At 44.8% G+C, this 15,726-nt stretch overlaps 1 long non-coding RNA gene across 1 annotated transcript; it reads right to left on the bottom strand.

Moving 5' to 3' along the window:
* Positions 1–2,300: 2,300 nt before the first annotated feature.
* LOC149917141 (uncharacterized) lies at positions 2,301–8,666 on the bottom strand. The gene is made up of 3 exons (XR_016468608.1): positions 7,649–8,666; positions 5,118–5,182; positions 2,301–3,009 (listed from the first exon to the last, which is right to left on the bottom strand). It is a non-coding gene; the product is annotated as an uncharacterized LOC149917141 (long non-coding RNA).
* Between the last annotated feature and the right edge of the window lie 7,060 nt (positions 8,667–15,726).

Here is a 15,726-nt window from a genome sequence, read left to right as displayed (position 1 = left end):
GTGCTGAAGCACCTCCCAAACCCCACTCTTACTCCCCGGGATGGGATGTGATGTAACTGCACAGAGCACTGCCGTGCCCTGCAGCACGAACCGTGGGTTGTAAGCAATTTACAGCAAATCATTTGTGGGATTTTTTCAGCGTATTTCTCAGGTCCGTGCGCTGCAGTGCCGTTATTGATGGTTGGCAGCGCTGCTGGCAGCGTACAATGTGCATGTTCCCGATAAGAGTGCCCATCTCTTTGTTGCTCTGACTATAAAAAGGCCGATTTATGAGTCACAGGAAAGCGTTTATATTTTGCCTCCCGAATTCGCTGCTAAGAATCTCAAAGCTTTGCTTTGCTGGTGGCAATAAAGAGGAATTAGGTAGATGCAACGAGCAGCAAGAGATAAACACCACAGGCAGAAAATTACAGTGTGAGGTATGCTGGTTACACCCATTTTTCACCAGTTTTCACAGCAACAATGATAAGAAATTGATGTCCAAATAGCATAACACCTTGTTTTACTTACATCAAGATGAAGGGGAGTTGCTTCAGTTCTGCATTGAGATACCTTATGGGATGTGAGGCAGTCGGTGAGTCATAGAATCGTGGATAGCTTGGGTTGGAAAGGACCTCAAGGATCATCAAGGTGAAAAAAGCCCTTCCATTTGGGAGGACACATTCAGGCTGATGGTCAAAAGTGAAATCTGTGAAGACAGAAGCACTCCTTAGCAGAGCTGTGTACACAAATCGGGACTGTTCAGACTTACAGGCTTCTCTCCCATGAGTCCAGAACCCAGAGGCCATGGTCAGGACCCCATGGCAGCACCCAGGCAGCTGTGGGACCCATGGGAACACTGAAGATTTGCCACTTGCTGAGCAGTTTTGAAATTCTTCTTTGCCTTCAATTGGTAAACGGTTTCCAAAAATGTGTTTCTCAGTTTTTCTTGCTTGTCATTTGAAATCTTATTTAGTGTGACAATGGAAATGAAGCAAAGATATGCAGAAGAGGACCTCAGGTGTGATGGGAAGCACTGAGCACTGCCCAGACCACTGCACTACTACTGAGCAGGTCATTGGAATTACCATACAGAGCTCAGGGGTGGTGACCCTGCCTGAGCTTCCTGAGAATCTGTGCACGGAGAGGCTGGAAAGGGCCAAAAGAGCAGAAACAGAATGAAATCTTAATGATTTGAGGGCGAAGCCCTGCAATGGGCAGGGGGTGAAATTAGTCAGCATGCTGGAGGGAGGGTGCTCATGGAGGAGAGAAGGTCAGGGAGGGGGAAAGCAGGATGGGATGGCAACCCAGGGTGGAGATCAGAAGGGTGCTATAATCGGGAGTTTTGCATCCAGCCCCTTGTTTGCCTTCTGCTCCTCCAGAAGCACGCAGTACTTTATCAGGTGTTGAACAAGATGTCAACTTGTGGCACAGCACGAGATGCTGAGTTGTGCCCACATTGCCCAGAGATATCAGCTCCTAACGAGGCAGCCGTTGTTAGAAGGGAGCCAGAACACTGCAGGAGCTCACCCTGACATGGGCACCGTGCTGGCCCTGAGCAGATGGCAGAAACGTCATCTGGTGATGTGTTGCCCAGGACCAGATCCAACAAGTAACATGACAGGATGTGGGCAAAGGCAGTTCTGGTGTCTGAGGCAGTAAAGGGAGCTTTGTAAAGGACATAAATTGCTCTGTGGGTTTTTATGTATAGATTGAGTCAAATAAAGTTAAGGAAAGTCAATCGGCTCTTATGAGAACAATAATGAGCCTGAGATGGAAATGATTGTCCTGCAGTATGGGCAGGATAGGCAGAACCTCACCCAGCAACCTGAGCCTGCATTGGCTGCATTGCCAGCAGGACGCTGGTCCCAGAAGCCAGCCAGCTCCTGGTGACCTCACAGCTCTTCCTGTTGATTTTTATAGCACCATTTAAAGAATTTTCAAAGCAAACTTATACTTCAGCAGCATGTAATAGGAACGGAGGTGCAAAAGCCTGCTGCGTAAGCATCACAGCTGATGGCTGGGTGGTTTGGTCCCATCAGGAGTGACTCCAGCTTCAATTCCAAGGGGCCATGCAGATTTCTTTGTGTGGCTTCAGCTGCTATCAGTAACTCTTCCCTACCCCACTGCTTTGTGTACCAGAGCAGGACCACAAACACACACAGTGTTTGCAGCAAGGCAATACCCTTCATGTACATGGCAGCACCATCATATTTCAGTTACAATTTCTGTTCCAAGCCTTTAAACACCCGAACATTCCGCTTGTCTTTCTTTGCGAGCTGCTGCCTACTCAGCAGATACTTTTATTAACTCTCCACATTGATGCCCATGTCTTTGTCATTACTACAGCTAATTTAGAGCTCACCAGTGAGTTACACTTCACATTACTCCTTTTAATGCGCGCTGCTTTGCATGTCAGCAGAGCACTCCATCTGCTGCACTGCTGCCATTCCTCCCACCCCTATGGGAAGTTTCCTTCAGCCTTCCCCTCATTCCAACCACCAAGTAGCACACCATGGGCACGCTGTGATTCATTAAGCACGAAGAATTCATTAAGCATCACAGATCTGGGCTCCACCCTAGCAGGCTCTGCTGAGTTGCCAGGCTGCTGCTCGCTCTATGTCAGCTTTGTACATACAGATAAAGCACCACACCTGCTGCCCACAGCTATTCAGTTCCTCACCACCTTCCTGCAAAGTTGGTCCTTGTGAGTGTCTCACTTCAGGGCTGGAACAGAAACACGTGGATTTCCTCAGCGTTTCCTCTCACGGATTACAAATGGAAAGAAAGGGAGCTGTTCCCATCCAAAGTCTGATTGATGAAAAAAGTCATTCAAATTCCCCCCATCTTATTTGCCTTGCACACGCTCAGTCAGAACCCAACAGGAGCTGTGCTGAGCCATGCGCTGGGTGTGCAATGCCGCAGCCCTGGGGTGGTCCTGGGCATCATTGGGCTGAGGGGCTGCTTTCCTTCTGATGGTGCCCACATCTGGATGCTGGCAGGGCCCAGGGCATCAGGCAGCTGCATTTTCTGGGGAGAAAAAGAGTTTCAAGAAAGTGTTCTCCCAGAGGAGACAGACGGAAGCAAAGCTCAGCAGCCTGTCTGGGATGAAGTTTTATCTTATGTTTTAGGAGCTGAAAACAAAAGTTAGATGGAATGGCTGGCTGTACACACACCTCTTTGCATGGCAGATCCTTCCCTGCACTGCTTTAGATCAGCAGCTTCAAGTGCATCCTGCAGGTATAGTTTATGTGTTTGGTTACTCAGAGATTAGAAATAATGGGGTTCCTACAATTACAAAACTAAAAGACATATGCTTTGTTGATGTAAGGTCTGTCCATACAACTACAACTCCTGGTAATTAAATATGCCCTTCCATCAAGCTGGGAAAGACACAAAGCCCAGATTTACAGGCAGCAGAGGGAATCTAAAATTAGACTCCCACTACAAGCAGCATTACTTAGGGAGAGCAGAATTTATTTTGTCCACTTGTAAAGTCCCTAATATTCCCAGGGAGAGGCTTCCTCCTGCAATATGTTAAGAAGATGTATCAGGTTTTGAACCTTCCAGGCTATTTGGGGCAAGGTGCTCTTCTAGGGAACAGCACACATTTCAACATGAGAAATTTGGCCATCACTGGAGTTTTTCACATTGTACAAATGCAGGTGACCTCCACATGCAATTCTGAATCTCAGCCAAGCATCACCACTAGTTTTCCTTTCAAATCACAGAATTATAGAACCCATTTTCAGTTCCTTAAGGCATTAACCTGCTTTGTGTAATTGGTTGATTAGAATGATGGGCTCCAGAATGACTTGAGCTGAAAGTGATCTCAAACATCTCCCAGTTCCATCCCCCTGCCATGGGCTGGCTGACCCCAACAGCTCACTTTGCCCAGGTCCCCATCCAACCCGGCCACTCAGCCAGCAGTTCTAATGGGATAACATTGTGTGCTGTCCCAGTGCTACCTCGAAAACAGGTATATAACCAAAGACATCTGATTTGATGGAGTTTTCTATTCTAAGCTAATACTCCGGCAGTCTGAGGCTTTACTTCTTATAAATGAGGTAAACAGGAAATCTGAAGAGAGGAGAGAAATGTGGCCACTGCAAATCGGGCTTTTAATTAATGCATCTTTTACCTGAGCTTCATCTACTTTTCCCCACTATTTCCTCCACTACAAGCACAGCCTAGTGTGACAGGAAATTAATTAGGCTCGGAACTCTCATCAGCTAAACAAAGGAATCATTAATTTTGGTACTTAAGGAACCGAAATCCCAACTTGCAGCTAACTAACACAGGGAATGTTTAGGTTGGATATTAGGAGGAAGTTTTTCAGCCAGATGGTGGTGAGGCACTGTTCACAGGTTGCCCAAGGAGGCTGTGGATGCCCCATCCCTGCAGGCATTCAAGGCCAGGCTGGATGTGGCTCTGGGCAGCCTGGGCTGCTGGTTGGTGACCTGCACACAGCAGGGGGTTGGAACTGGGTGAGCATTGTGCTTCTTTTCAACCCAGGCCATTCTGTGATTCTGTAATTCTACAATTAACCCACCTTGCACAGGGATTTGGAGTGAATCCCTTTAGGAGATGAGGCTGCACTGGGTGGCCTGTGTTCTGATCTCCTGCACTCCTGGGACTCTGCTCTGCAGGCAGTGTGTGCCTGGCCCTGCATGGCGCTGCCCAGGGGCCACCAGAGGGACTTCAGTCTCTGCCACTCAGAAGTTTGTGTCTGGGACATGGGGGCAAGGCTGGGAATCTGCTCTTGGCTGAAGCCAAGGATCTTTCTGTCTCACTTTAAGGACACTTCCATCCCAACCATTTTGTGATTCTATGTTTCTGGTCAATGCCATAGTGTTAAAAAACACAGTAGGAGAGCTCAGAACTTACACTCCATGTTTATCTTTTCAAAGCTAACACTATTTCTCGCATGATTGTATATGAGAAGAACTGAATGCAAAATACACAGGTGAATCTAATGCTGATGCTCCTTTTTTCAAAAGTACCCATCCCTCCCACTAGGGCATTTCCTGCCCTGTTGGACAAGTCTCCCCTTTGCTCAGTGCCCCCCCAGTGCTCCCCTTTCCTCTCTGGGCTAAGCAGATTGGTGCTCATAAGCAAGGTTCCTGGGCAGCACATACCTCTGTTCACTTCTATAAATGTCATTGGAAGTACAGGAAGCTGATCTGGGGATGGTTCCTTCTGCCTGTAGGGAGAGAATGAATAAATGAGAAACAACCACAGCTTGCTTCCAAGGGTAAATAGTCAACATGTGAGATACAAATTTCTTGTGCATTATTGCTGTTCCTTCAGTTGCCTTGTGGTGCTCAGGTATTTTACCTCATTAGGGGTCCTTCAGGGAAGGGAGGGCTCAGCTGAGTTGGAGGCAGATGGGACCAACCTCCAAACAACAGCACTTAAAATGAACAGCTTGTCTGTGCAGTTCTAGATGCAAGTGGATGCCAGGGCTTGCCTCACTGTGCCATTTAAACACTTAGTTTTTCAGTGTGCCCTCAATACGTTTAGATATGCATGACCCTTGAATCTGCAGACTGCAAAGTATTTGCCCACTGCAGGAATCTTTTCCCAATAAAAAGCATCTTCTGAAAGTCTTTGATGGCTGAGTCTGAGAAAATGGAAACTTGTAGCTCATCGCAGCCACTGTTAAAAGCAATGTTCAGTAATTAAGTAGCTAATTGCCTCTGATAAAGGAGAAGAAAAAAATCTAATTCTTTTCATTTCTACCGCCAACATTTTCCAGAAATATTTCTCCATAAAGAATAAAAAAGTAAGTTTAAAAAATGCATTACACACAGGACTTGCTCTCTATTAGCTCAGACTTCACAGCAAACAGACTAAATTCTTCAGGGATTAAACATCAGCTTAACTATAAATCCAGCACGACGACAACAGGCTCCTTGGCCAGAGGTATAAAAGAGGCTTTGCTCTATGCAATAAATCTCATGTCCTCCTCTTCTACTCAGGTTAAAAGAGGAGGAAAGGCTCAAGTGAGGCTGCACTGAAGCAGTGCCTGCTGCACTGGGCTCAGCGAAGTGGAAAAGCTTCGGTTCTGGTTTCAAAAGGAATGATGTACAAAAGAAAGAAACTTGCAGAGCTTTTCCACGCTCAGCTCAATAATACATATTTAGAAAATATTGATACGTGCACAGAGAATAAATTATTTATCTGCTCCCCTCCTGCTGTTATTTCAGTTATACTGCAAAGGTTTCTATCAATACATCAATTCTGGTTAAAGTATCTTTTAATTCTGTTTATTTCACCTGGATTTTAATCCAATTCTCATCTAGTATTTGTATATGAAAACATTAAATAACAATAACAGTGACCACATTTTGGAAGCTTATGCAAAACTGCTCATGCAGAAGTCCTAAATTTCATGCCCTTCCAACAACTGGAGAGAATTACAGCCACCATGAGCCATGCTGCACCCACACAGGTGGAAGTGGCACACAGAATGGAGGAAAATTCTGCATTCTTTCAAAATATCTTGAGAACAGAGGGATGAAAAAGTAACCAGCTATCGAATTGACATTTAACGATTCATACCATCTTATTTTCTCAGCTGGATTATTTAATCCCTCCTTAAACATGACATCTCAAGCTGTAGCTGGCCCAACATCTTTCAATGTTATATTTGTATTTCTCCACTTTGAAACTCTCCCCACATTACACTGTGGATTTCAGGACAGTTCTGCCCCAGCAATACCACACAGCTCAGGACAGAAATTCTCCATCCCTCCCATCAATCCCCACTGCCATCCTTTGGCTGTTACTCCTAACAAATATATTTTGGTATTAATGCACAGTCATATAGAACAGATTAAATTTTAAAGTCAACAAAAGTGCAGATGTTTGACCTGTGTTACACTTGTGTTTTTATTTCTAGAATGGATTTCTTATAGCCTTCAAATGCAAATTGTGTTCCACAGAGAGGCTTCTGATGGGATTTTGGTTACCTGGCACAGTAAATTGGTTAAATTTGATGCTATAAATGTTCAAATCCAGTACAGAAATGGAGGTGCTCCTCATGGTTTCAATCCCACGTGCACCACAAGGGGGGGACCTCATGAGACCCTTCATCCACCCCCAGCCATGGCGAGGCACACTGTGATGTAGGAAGTAAAGGCATGGGGTATCTGATGCTGGAAAATGAGCAACCTGTTTGCTGCAAGAGCAAAACATGAGTTGGGCTGGCAGCGAAATGCCAAGGCATGGATGTGCTTGACACAGCACTTAAGGCTGAGCGCAGGCTGCACGGGGCAGACGCTAAATGACAACGATAGCTGTTGATAGATAAAGAAATCCATTACCAAAGGGAGAGGAGGTGAGCCTTGAAAGTACAAATCAATCATCATGTGTTTCAACCCCTTCATCTTTTTTCAAACAGCAGGAAATGAATGACTTGTTTGAAGTAGACAATGGCACCGTAATTTCTTTCGCTATATATAGTGGCATCATGAATATGCATCTTTGGAGATTAAAGAAAGCCTTTTTCAGACTATGACATGCAGAACTCCGAATTTGATTATTTAAATCACAGTAAATTATCAATGCAATTATCACACAGACAAAACAAGTAGATTATTATTCTGTGTAGTTCTCTTTGAAATGAATAGGGGAGAAACAAAAGAAAAGGGAAAAGCATCCTAACCTTCAAAACGAGCTTCAATCCATCTCCTCTTCTTCTTCTGTATTCATCTCTTTCCTGCAAGGCGATGAGTCTTTTGTCTCCTGGTACCCCATCCTTCATCTTCTTTCATAAACTTCTCCAGTTTTCTTGCATTTACAAACTAAAGGTGTTCACTTACAGTAACAGAAACCAGCTTTCCACGCCCAGGTGCTTGCTTTTGGCACCCATTTCCCTCTGCACAGCAGACATCCGCTGCTGATGGCCACAGTGATGGCTGCAGAAGCCACATTCCTAATGTAGCCACCATGGAACTGCAGCTGCTCACTGGGATTGTCAGTGTGCCAGCAAAATGCACAGTGGTGCAAGGTTACTGCTGAAGTGAGTCTACAAGGACAATGCACAATAACTGCACAATGCTGGACCACGAAGACTCCCAGGTGGTTCTGTCAATGGGGCGTGCATGGTGGTGCACCCCACTCTTCCTCCCCTTCATCTTCATGGGAGGTCCTGGTCTCACCTTGTGCCAAGGAGGGTCAGGTTGGTATCAGAGCAATGTCTACTCCAGAGAGCAGCCAGGCAGCTGCCCAGGTGTGGGCAACCCCCGTCCACAGAGAAGCAAACAGCCATGCTGCCTATGGTTACCAGTAGGACAGAAATGCTGCTGCTGCCCAGGAGAAAGGGAAGGAAGTGGTGAGGCTGTGGATCCCAGAGGGGAAGAGCTCAGAAGAACACATACAACAGCCACTAGTAGTTCAACATATATATTATTGAGCCTGTTCCTTTTTATGTATATTGATATTGTGACTGATGGTCACACCACTGCTACAGGGTGTTCTGTGTATGCGATGGGCGCACAGGGCTGCACAAAACCAGGGCAGAACGAACTCATCTGAATTCTCCCAAAGTTCTCCCCCTGTGCCACAAGCAGAGCCATAGCAATGGGCAGCTGCAGCCTGCTTCAAGAGCTGCCTCCATTGCATTGCGTGCGTCGTGGCCTCAAACTCTCTTAAGCTGCTACTGTTATTAAAATTTCTATTAACTTTTCTTTACATGAAAGCAATTATAAGTGAACTTATTCCTTTCATTTGCCTAAAGCAAAGAAGAAAAAAACCCAAAACAACGAGCTGCCAAACAGTAGCTTTCTTCCCACTAAAAAAAGAAAAAGAACAGAAGAAATGAACAATATGAGATATGGCAAGCTCATTAACAAGTTCATTAGCAAATTCATTTCACTGATTAAATCCCATAGTGTGCATTCAATAGAGACCAAGCAGTACCGGTGGAAGCGGGTCCTTGCAGCTCAGTACAGCACAGGGCTGTGTGCCCCTGGCAGCAGGGCAGGACCTGGCAGTGCTTTGTGTCCCCACTGCACGTGCTGTGCCTGCAGCAGGCAGAGCTTTTGCATCCCAGTGCTGGGACACGGTGGGCACAATGCCACACATCTGGATGCTCCCATGGAGGTACATAGCAGCACTGCTGCCCTAGCAAAGATGTGGAGAATGGGCCTGGAGATGCCTATCCTGTCTGCTCATTCTTGAGTTCTCCACATGGGTGCACATATGCAGGTGGGATTTCGGGAGTTTAACTTCTTGCGCCTTGGATTATTTACCTTTATTTCCAATGACAAAGAGAACAGCTGGCAGAGCTGCCCAAAACACAAAACCCAAACCCCAACAGCAGCTTCATATGAGGGCTGCTGCTTCCTCCTGTGCACTGGTGACTCCAGCAGCTTCTCATACAGAATAGACTGCTCACATTGGAGAAATGGGCTGACTTAGGTGAGACTATGGCTCTGTGATTCCATGATTCTATGGTGACGTTGGTTAAAAAAAAAAAAGGACATGCTTGGACATCCTTACCTTCTCTTCCACATCCTCCACAAATTAGAACTAGTCCTCAGTGTAAGGTTTTGCCAGTGCTCCTGGAGAAGCTAGAAAGAGCGAATGTGTTAAATTGCTCATTTCAAGTGTACTTCAGTGGTTTAAGATATGTTAAAACCGAAAAGTTCAGGTCACCCACCCGAGCATTTAGAGTCACCTCCATTTAAATGTCCGCTTAAATCCTCTTCTGCTTTAATGCTCCATAATGTGTTGCTGCAAGCCATCATATATATTGCTACAGCATCATATATAATAATATTAATCTGCAGAACATTAAATATTAAATTAAATTTTATCTTTAAAAGACCATAGATCTAGAATAATTGCAGCTCTACAATCCAATGAGTATTTGCAGAGCTTCCCAAGCAGAACACTTCCCAGGTGGTTCTCAGCACATCCCCGTGCTGGCTGTGACCTAGGGGTGCAATTATCTCTGTCTAATGGAGGGGAGGAATGGGAGCAATGCTCAGTTTGTCCTCTGGGCAATGGCTGTGGCCCCATGGCAGCACCCACCAGCAGGGATTCCCCCATGGCAATGCAGGGCAGATAGATACACACATACTTGTGTGACACTAGATGATCATCACGGTCCTTTTCAACCCAGGTCATTCTATGATTCTATGACTTTCTGTCCCTCATGGGAAGAGGGCAGAAAACAGAAAGTGCTGATATTAAATCAGCTGGGAGCGTGGATGATGGCATTTTCTGCACACACTTTGCAGTAGTGCCAGATAACAACATGTTTTCCAGAAGATGCCTTGAGATGAACTGCTCGTGGTTATTGCGAGGGTTCTCCTCTTCATTCAGGGAATGACTTGGAACATATTTGAGGTTGAGTTCCTTTAGCAATTTCAGCTCTAACAGTTTTAACCAGTGAACCGTGCATTGTAAATAAGATGGGGGGAAAGAAGCATTGCTCAAAAAGGTAATTTCTGGGCTTTCCCAGGCTGAGGCTCCAGCAGCAATAAGCATACATGCACTGTATCAGCAGCCCCACACCACAGCTATCTGCTCTGCAAAGCTCCCCTATTTACAGCACATGCAGCACTGGCGGTTGTAAAACTCACAAACCAACTCAATGACCCAAAAAACTGGGAAACGCATGAACCGGAAAAAAAGGATGATAGGAGTAGATGCCATGTTATCACAGGCAGCAGAATCCAAATTGCAAACACTGTTTCTACCCCAGTGAATGGCATCGTGGCCCTGGTGGCCGTGCAGCTCCCAGGTGGGTCTGGCCATGGGGACGGCTGTGCATTCAGTGCTGAGCATCAGGAACAGAAGTGCTGTGGGTGACTCCACAGCCCACAGTGCTTTCTTTCCCTTGTTTCTCTATAAGGGTTTGAGGCCAGGCTGGATGTGGCTCTGGGCAGCCTAGTCTGGTGGTTGCTGACCCTACACATAGCAGGGGGGGTTGAAACTAGATGAGCCAACAGATTGTGGCTCTTTTCAACCCAGGCCATTCTGTGATTCTATGATTCTTCCATTGAGGTATAGGGGTTCAGTTAGAAGATGAAATACCAGGTTGAAATAAACCAATAAAAACTGTTAATTTAATTTAGAAGTTGTGTTTCCACTCTCTCTTAAAATGTCTGTTTTTCCAACCTCTGAATATTTCCTTAGGTAATACCAGTGTACATAACAATATACCATAATTGTTCCCAGTGCTGCTAGAAGATGCTTTTATATTGAGAGATATTTCAGTTCACTGAGTAGAATATCAGAGGCTACAGAGCTTTGATCAGAGAAGGAGCGATAAAGATATATTAAGTTTTTCACAAGTAAATGATAAAACTGTAGCAAATGAACGCTGCTGGTGCTAAGTTGTCACTTCTCTAATTCTCTTTTCTGCTCATATTCATTCATCAGGAAGCACACATTTGTGAAAGGACTGCAGTGTCAGTCCCTTCTGTCTGCCAAGGGTCAGCATAGTACCTGTGGGTACAGCCTTCCTTTTTCATCGGAGAAATGCAACATTTCTACATGCAGTTTATTTTCTGTTTCCCAAATGCTGGTTTGTATGATTTTTAAATAATCCTAGAATGGCCTGGGTTGCAAAGGACCACAGTGCTCATCCAGTTCCAACCCCCTGCTATGTGCAGGTCGCCAACCAGCAGCCCAGGCTGCCCAGAGCCACATCCAGCTTGGCCTTGAATGCCTGCAGGGATGGGGCATCCACAGCCTCCTTGGGCAACCTGTTCCAACGGTTGTTTCTGTCTCTAATTTCTGTTAATGCTTCTTTCACTGTTTTAGAGACCCAGGAAAACCTGGGTAGACAGATGTGAGCAGTTCACTGCATTGAGGGAAGATGGAAACAAAAGGAAAGCGATGAGGGGGCTGGAACAGGACAGGCAGCACTGGAGTGCTTTGACAACAGGAAAGACAAGGCAAGCTCCAGCCAAAAAGCAAAGCATTGCCACCTATCTCTGCTTAGTACCACACTCAGTGAGCAGATGAGCACTGACTAAAAGATGACATGCTAAAAGATAAACAACAAAAGTAATGATACTGTCTGCCTTTCTCCAACGAGAACCATTACAGAAGGCGGTGTACAGTGATTGCAAATTAGATCATTTGTGCATCCATTTATATTCCTAATGTGCCTACAACTTCAATACTCAATAAATAATAATGAAGCTGCTTTTAAATCAGATTTTTTTTTGCTGCCCTCGTGGGTTGTGTCTATCTGGTCACATAGCAGAGCCCTAATACTACTCCTTACACAGACTGACTTGTAATTTACATAATATTAAGGTGCACATCTTGGAGTGAGCTCCTCGGGTCAGGAGCTGAGCTGGGCCCTTCACGCCCTGCCCCAACCAGCAACCCCAGCTGCCCCTCCTGCACTCAGATGGCTGCGCTATGGGCTGTGCTGTGGAACCAACACACCGTAAGGACAGCTCATTTACCCAGGCAAAGAAATGCAGAAAAGGTCAGAAGTCTTGGTAGTGAAACATTAGATAAGACTATGAAAATGAACTGAATTATCAAGGGAAAGAAGAAAAGAAACAGAAGAATATGGAAATCAGAAGCTCTGACCTTTAGAAGATGTGCAGTTTGCAATGCCAAAATAAAGCCACGTGGGAGGATCCGGCCTCCAACTTCAGCACGATTAAATATTTTGCCAATGCACAGCTTATTGTGACTTGCTGGCACACATTCAGTCTTTCTGTTTGCCTTTTTGTTGGTTGAATGCAGCATGCCTGATATTAGAATGAGGCTCAAGACAGAAAAATAAGAATAAAAAGACAGATTCGGATACGAGCTCCGTGTCCCGTGGACTGCTCATCGCTGGAGGCAAACAGCACAGAAAGAAATCCTCAAGGTCGGTAACAAATCAACACGTCACGCTTAATCTGCACGTTAATAAGTTATGCAGAAAAGTCTGCAGTTCTGTCAAGACAGAAAATAAATCAAATTTGTAAGGCTGTTTGCATCAAGTTGAAAACTAGGTGATCAATAGGCTTTCAGCAGTACACCGAACAGATATCATCTAGCTGATACAACCTATAGGAGTGGTGTAACTGTACCTCTGTCTCATAGCTTTTTGTGATGGTGGGCACGATGGGTGTCCATCAGTGCTGCAGGAACTCTTCCATTGGTGGATCCATCCCAGTTGCATTCAATGGACTGCAGTTGGCCTCAGTGTCTGCTCCAGCCCAGCCCTGCATGGGGGCAGAAGGATCCAGCAGGTGAGATATGCTGTACAGAGCAGACCATTGCCTTTCCAATGTCAGTCAGAAGGTGGGAGAGCAGTTCATGTGCTTCACATGGAAGCAACAAAACAATTTATCTCACTTTGGAGAGGAGTGCCTTTGTGCAAGCAAATAGTGTAGTGGTACACAAAAACAAGCACCTGAAACACCAAATGCCTTCTATTGTTCCAGCAAAGACTTCTCTGAGTTTAGTGGATCACCTAAGGTTAAGGTTAGAGGAGATACTCAAATTTTACAAATTCTGCCATCAGAAAGGAAAGGTTTTTACAAGTTACCAGAAGCACTGATCTTTTCCTTCTTTTCCTTTGTCTAATATGTATTCAAAGATGACAAGGAGCTAAGAAAACATTTGATCTCGTTTTTGTTTTTTTTTTTTTTTTTTTTTTTTGTAGAATTCTGAGCATTTATAATTGAAAACAATTTTTTTCTGTGTTCAGCTGTCGGAAGAATGTTGCCTCTTAATTCCAAGCAATGATGCAGGCACCAGGAGGGCTGGGCAGGACCGGAACAGAGCAGTGTGTATGGCTCTGAGTAAAGGAACTGCCAGGCTCTGTGTAAATGGACGTGGTATTTTGTTACTTGCTAAATCAGATAGACAGAAAAATGAACAGAGAAGGAAAGACAGAAATGGACAGAATTCAATGCAAAGAAGGGTGATGAATGATTGTCTTTCTCACTATGCACCATACTGTAAGAGCAGTAAGGGGTGGCAAAGGATGCCACCACTTCTTGTCCAGCATCCTGCTGAATGTAGCTGATCTTAAATGAACAAGTACCACTGCATAAACACATACAGAAAATACATTGTGGGTAGCCCATGCAAATTCCTTGCCTTGGTTTGCTGTGCCCTTTTGGCCTTAGTTTCCATCAAGATAACATGCCTGCAGGTGTCAGCTGTCCTCCCACGGGTGAGGCAGGGCAGGCAACACCCTGATGGCCAACAAAAATGGAAATGAACCCAAACTCAAGAATTCAAGTGACTTCAGCAGCAATAGTACAAACCAGCAGCAAGGATGTCCCACTGCTGTAAGTGGCACAATCCATGGAATAGCAGATTAGCCTGAGAAAAAGCAACAGTCAGGACCAGTATTGAAAAGGTTAAGTGTAATACTTGTAGCATGATAGCATGGAATTATTAAAATAAGGATGATAATTATACGTAATTATAATTATGAAATAATTAGTATTATAAAAATATTAATTAGAATTTTTACATGCTGAGTTGTCCTCAGATTTCTCTACAATTAACACTGTATAATAATTACATTATTGTTAGAGAAAAATAAAGAGCTGTTTGATCTTGTCCCAAGTGTGTGCATGTGGGGAGAGAAGGAGAGAGGGGAAGAAAGCTGTTTTGAAGTATAAAACTATCATTTTTTGGAATGTGAATATAAATGAGGCAAGTTTGTGCCTTGATGTGTTTGTTGAGCAGGAAGCAATTTTTATGTAAGATACAAATTTTTATTTGCTCGTGGCTATAGATGGAAGCATAAAGCAGGAAAATGTGTGCTTCCTTCCCCCACCATGAAGGCTGTGTTCCCATCGCCCACCTCCATTTCAGTCTTCACCAGGAAAAAGTGAGTCAATACCGAACACCATTGCCAAGCTAGCTGTGGGCTTATTGGCCTTGTCCAAGGTAAACAAGTGAGCACAAAGCCCTTTCAGCAGGACACTGGACCTGGCCATGCGTGGATGCAAGGCAATCACTACAGAAAATAGAATTTCCAATATCACGATCAATACTCAGTGAGAACCCTAAAACCAAGCTCACCTTTCCCTGGGAAGAGTGGAGCCTCATCCAGGGGAGATCAGAAATAGGATGCCCCAAAGCACCACATCCTAGTCATGTCCATGTTTCCACCCTGCTTCTGTCCCTATCCCTATTCCTACCCCTGTCCCTGTTTCTGTCCCTATCTCTATCCGTAGCCCTATCACTGTCACTATCCCTATCCTTATCCCTATCTGTATCCCTATCTCTGTTTCTGTTTCTATCCCTATCTCTATCCCTATCCCTACACCTATCCCTGTTGCTGACCCTGACCCCATCCCTGCATCCCCACCTGAGCAATGCAAAAGTAGCAAAAAAGAAACTTTCCTTCTTGGGCTGCAGAAAATCAATCATGGTGTTAACAAAAAGGTGTGAAGCACTGTGCTGCCTCAGTTACTCCAGTTTCCAGATTCTCTGGAAAAAAACTGCTCTAGAAATCCCCCAACAGCTCTGTAATCGTGATGGATAGCGGCGTGCTCAGTGAGTAATCCCTGCACAAGGTGCTGAAGCCCTTCAGCTAATGCCAGTGTCCGTGCCTGACTAGTTCATTTCTTTCCTCTCTCTCCCTCTTCTCTCTCTCTCTCTTTTTTTTTTTTTTTTTTTTTTTTTGAAACTACAAATCAATTGTTGGTTATTTATTTGTTATTTCATATTTATACAAGAAAGAAATATTTCTCCCCTAAAGCAAATCAAGGATAGAATAACAACCCTGGAAAGGTCAGCATCTATCCAGTT

The sequence above is a fragment of the Phasianus colchicus genome, chromosome 8 (assembly GCF_987193195.1).
Source record: "Phasianus colchicus chromosome 8, bPhaCol1.hap1.1, whole genome shotgun sequence".
In the NCBI taxonomy this organism is placed as follows: domain Eukaryota; kingdom Metazoa; phylum Chordata; class Aves; order Galliformes; family Phasianidae; genus Phasianus; species Phasianus colchicus.
Note: the sequence above shows the minus strand (reverse complement) of the source record. Positions and strands in the feature narration are given on the sequence as shown.